Source organism: Nicotiana tabacum, chromosome 15 (genome assembly GCF_000715075.1).
Source record: "Nicotiana tabacum cultivar K326 chromosome 15, ASM71507v2, whole genome shotgun sequence".
NCBI classification, from domain to species: domain Eukaryota; kingdom Viridiplantae; phylum Streptophyta; class Magnoliopsida; order Solanales; family Solanaceae; genus Nicotiana; species Nicotiana tabacum.
In genome coordinates, this window is record NC_134094.1 from 100417170 (window position 1) to 100422341 (window position 5172).

Sequence of the window (5172 nt, forward strand, 5' to 3'; positions counted from 1 at the left end):
CCACCATTTGCCCCAGATCAGGACCAGATTCCAGTTGATGATGCATCAGCTCAGGCACCACCTTTGCCTCTTGTGATTCCAGGCCTTCAGGAGGTCTTAGCTTAGATTCTGGTCGCGTGTACCAGCGTTGCTCATGTGGTCTCTATTCTGGCCGCAACAACCACTTCTCAGGCCGGGGGAGGTGCTCAGACTCGAGCTGCACGCACACCAGAGCAGGTGGTACATGGATTCCATACACCGGGGGCACCACCAGCCCAGCCAGTTGCAGCTGCTCAGGACTATGTGGTTCCTGCTATGCCTGAGGATGAGTAGCGTAGATTGGAGAGGTTTGGGAGGCTCCAACCTCCATCTTTCAGTGGTTCAGAGGGAGAGGATGCACAAGGTGTCTTGGATAGGTATCAGAGGATACTCCGTACAACAAGTATTTTGGAGACCAATGCGGTCTCGTTCACTACCTTTCAGTTCTCTCGGGCTGCATTCACTTGGTGGGAGGCTTACGAGAGGCGTAGGCAGGTCGGCGCAGCGCCCCTTACTTGGCAACAGTTCTCCGTTATCTTTCCGGAGAAGTTCGTGCCTCAGTCCCGCAGAGAGGAGTTGCGCATATAGTTTGAGCAGCTTCGTCAGTGTGATATGTTTGTGACGCAGTATGAGATGCGATTCTCGAAGTTGGCTCGTCATGCTATCTGGTTGGTTGCCACAGACAGAGAGAGGATCAGGAGGTTTATAGATGGCCTAACTTTTCAGCCGCGGTTGCTTATGACCAGAGAGTGTCTGGTTCTACTTTTGATGAGGTTGTCGACATTGCTCGGCAGATTGAGATGGTTCACAATCAGGAGAGGGTTGAGAGAAAGGCCAAGAGGCCTCGTGGACAGGGTGGATTTAGTGGTACTCCTTTTGGGGGTCAGTTCCAGCACGGTAGAGGCCGTCCATTCAAACATGCTCAGACGACTCGCCCAATTCACTATGGTGCATCATCTGACCATGGTTCTCATAGTTATCAGCATGTCCGTTCATCTCTTGGTGCCCTTCCACCCCAGAGTTCTTCTTGTGCTCCATCGGGTCAGGGTTCGTCTATGCCGGGTCTTTCTACTAGTTATCCCGGTGCTCCAGGCTCCCTTCAGTCCCCAGCACCAGCACCGGGGTGTTGCTATGAGTGTGGGGAGTTTGGTCACATGAGGAGAGAGTGTCCCCGTCTAGTGGGAGGCCCCGCTCCACAGAGGAGCCAGTCTATATCATCACCATCAGTTCCTCCACCACCCGCCTAATCAGCTAGGGGTGAAGCTCAGTCAGCTAGGAATTCGCCCGAGACAGAGGGGCAGATCAGGGGGTGGCCAGGCCCATTTCTATGCCCTCCCTACTAGACCAAATGCTATTTCTTCAGATGCTGTGATTACAGGTATTGCCTGAGTTTGTCACAAAGATGCTTCTGTATTATTTGACCCTGGTTCCACTTATTTATATGTTTCCTTGTATTTCGCTTGTTTTCTAGATATGCCCCGTGAGTCTTTAGTTTCATCTGTTCATGTATCTACTCCTGTGGGTGATACTATTATCGTGGACCGCATGAATCAGTCATGTATGGTGACTATTGGGGGTTTAGAGACCCGAGTAGACCTTTTGCTACTTAGTATGGTTGACTTCGATATGATATTGGGTATGGATTGGTTGTCTCCATGCCATGCCATTCTAGATTATCATGCTAAGACGGTGATATTGGCGATGCCGGATTTGCCGAGGGTTAAGTGGAGTGGTTCTATAGACTATGTACCTAGTAGGGTGATCTCATATTTGAAGGCTCAGCGGATGGTTGAGAAGGGTTGTCTATCCTATTTGGCTTTTGTGAGGGATGTTAGTGCAGATACTCCTACCATTGATTCTGTTCCGGTGGAACATGACTTTCCGGATGTGTTTCCTGCTGACCTGCCGGGCATGCCGCATGACAGGGATATTGACTTTGGTATTGATTTGGTGCCGGGCACTCAGCCTATTTCTATCCCACCATATCGTATAGCACCGACGGAGTTGAAGGAGCTAAAAGAACAGCTTCAGAAACTCCTTGATAAGGGGTTTATTCAGCCTAGTGTGTCACTCTGGGGTGCACCGGTTCTATTTGTGAAGAAGGATGGTTTTATGAGGATGAGCATTGATTACAGGCAGTTAAACAAGGTCATAATTAAGAACAAGTATCTTTTTCCTCGTATTGATGATCTATTTGACCAGCTTCAGGGGGTGAGTGTGTTCTCCAAGATTGATTTGAGGTCAGGGTATCACCAGCTGAAGATTCGGGATTCGGATATTCTTAAGACAACTTTCAGGACCCGATATGGCCATTATGAGTTCTTAATGATGTCTTTTGGGCTGACCAATGCCGCAACATCGTTTATATATTTGATGAATAATGTATTCCAACCCTATTTGGACTCATTCATTATTGTATTCATTGATGACATCCTGGTGTACTCTCGTAGCCAGGAAGAGCATGCTCAACATCTAAGGATTGTATTACAGAGATTGAGGGAGGAGAAGCTTTATGAAAAGTTCTCCAAGTGTGAGTTTTGGCTCGGTTCTGTAGCATTCTTGGGGAACGTGGTGTCCAGTGAGGGTATTCAGGTGGATCCAAAGAATATAGAGGCGATGCAGAGTTGGCCTAGATCGTCCTCTGCCACAGAGATTAGGAGCTTTCTTGGTTTGGTGGGCTATTACCGTCGCTTTGTGGAGGGATTTTCATCTATTGCATCGCCCTTGGCCAAATTGACCAAAAGGGTGCTCCATTCAGGTAGTGAGATAAGTGTGAGGAGAGGTTTCAGAAGCTCAAGACTGCCTTGACCACAGCTCCAATGTTAGTTCTGCCATCAGCTTTAGGTTCTTACACTGTGTATTGTGATTCCTCGAGGATAGGTATTGGATATGTTCTGATGCAGGAGGGTAGGATGATTGCTTATGCTTCACGCCAGTTGAAGACCCATGAGAAGAACTATCCTATCCATGATCTTGAGTTAGCAGCTATTGTTCACACCCTGAAGAATTGGTGGAACTATCTGTACGGGGTTCATTGTGAGATCTACACTGATCACCGGAGTTTGCAGCATCTGTTAAAGCAGAAGGATCTTAATTTGCGCCAGCAGAGATGGTTGGAGCTTCTCAAGGACTATGATATCACTTTTTTGTACCATCCGGGGAAGGCCAATGTGGTGGCCGATGCTTTGAGTCGCTAGACGGAGAGTTTGGGGAGTTTAGCATATCTTCCAGCAGTAGAGAGATCTTTGGCATTGGATGTTCTGGCCTTAGCTGGCCAGCTTGTCAGATTGGATATTTCGAGTCGGGTATTGGCTTGTGTGGTCACCGGGTCTTCTCTTTATGACCGTATCAGGGAGTGTCAGTATGATGACCCCCACCTTCTCGTTCTTCAGGACATGGTTTTGCGAGGTGATGCTAGGGATGTGACTAATGGTTATGACGGCGTGTTGAGGATGCAGGGCCGGATATGTGTGCCTAATGTAAATGGGGTCCAGGAGTTGATTCTTATGGAGGCCCACAGCTCGCGGTATTACATCCATCCGGGTGCCGCGAAGATTTACCAGGATTTGATACAGCACTATTGGTGGAGGCGGATGAATCGATTTCACCTTGTCTAATGCATCAGAGACCGGGTGGCTTGCTTCAAAAGTTAGATATCCCAGAGTGGAAGTGGGAGCGGATTACCATGGACTTCGTAGTTGGGCTCCCACGGACTTCGAGAAAGTTCGATGCTATTTGGGTTATTGTGGATCGACTGACCAAGTCCGTGCACTTCATTCCATTGGGTACTACTTACTCTTCAGAGCGGTTGGCTGAGATTCACATCCGAGAGATTGTTCACCTACATGGTGTCCCACTTTCCATCATTTCAGATAGGGTCACTCAGTTTACATCGCAGTTTTGGAGGGCCGTGCAGCGAGAGTTGGGTACTCAGGTTGAGTTGAGCATAGCCTTTCATCCTCAGACGGACGGACAGTCCGAGCGCACTATCCAAATATTGGAGGACATGTTATGCGCTTGTGTCATTGACTTTAGGGGTTCATGGGACCAGTTTCTACCGCTCGCGGAGTTTGTATATAACAACACTTATCAGTCAAGCATTCAGATGGCTCCGTACGAGGATTTATATGGGAGGAGGTGTAGATCTCCAGTAGGATGGTTTGAGCCGGTTGAGGCTAAGCTCTTGGGTACAAACTTAGTCCAAGATGCATTAGACAAAGTGAAATCGATTCAGGAGCGGCTTCGCACGACGCAGTCTAGGCAGAAGAGCTATGCGGACAGGAAGGTCCGTGATGTGTCTTTCATGGTTGGGGAGAAGGTTTTGCTAAAGGTATCACCCATGAAGGGTGTTATGAGGTTTGGGAAGAGGGGAAAGTTGAGCCCCCGGTTCATTGGGCCTTTTGAGGTGCTTCAGAGGATAGGGGAGGTGGCTTACAAGCTTGCCCTACCACCCATCTTGTCGAGTGTGCATCCGGTGTTTCACGTTTTTATGCTTCGGAAGTATATTGGAGATCCGTCCCATGTTTTGGATTTCAGCACGGCTCAGTTGGATGGTGATATGACTTATGATATGGAGCTGGTGGCCATTTTAGATGGGCAGGTTCGGAAGTTGAGGTCAAAGAATATAGCTTCAGTGAAGGTGCAATGGAGAGGTCCGCCTGTGGAGGAGGCCACCTGGGAGACCGAGCAGTAGATGTGGAGCATATATCCATACCTATTTGAGACTCCAGGTATGTTTCTAGACCTGTTTGAGGACGAATATTTGTTTAAGAGAGGGAGAATGTAATGACCAAGCAGGTCATTTCGAGAGTTGTAGCCCCATTTCACCTATTTCTGCTTCTTTTTGTGTTCTTCAATTATATTATGATATGTAGGGTTAGTTGGTTCGGGTCCGGAGTGGTTTCAGAGTGAATTGAGACAATTAGTCTCTTTATTAGAAGCTTAAGTTGGAAAAGTCAACCGGATGTTGACTTATGTGTAAACGATCTCGGATTTAAATTTTGATGGTTCCGTTAGCTCCGTTAGGTGATTTTGAACTTAGGAGTGCATTCAAGATGTAATTTGGAGGTCCGTAGTGAATTTAGCTTGAATTGGCGAAAATTGAAAATTTGGCGATTTTGGTCAGCAGTGAAAAATTTTATATCGAGGTCGGAA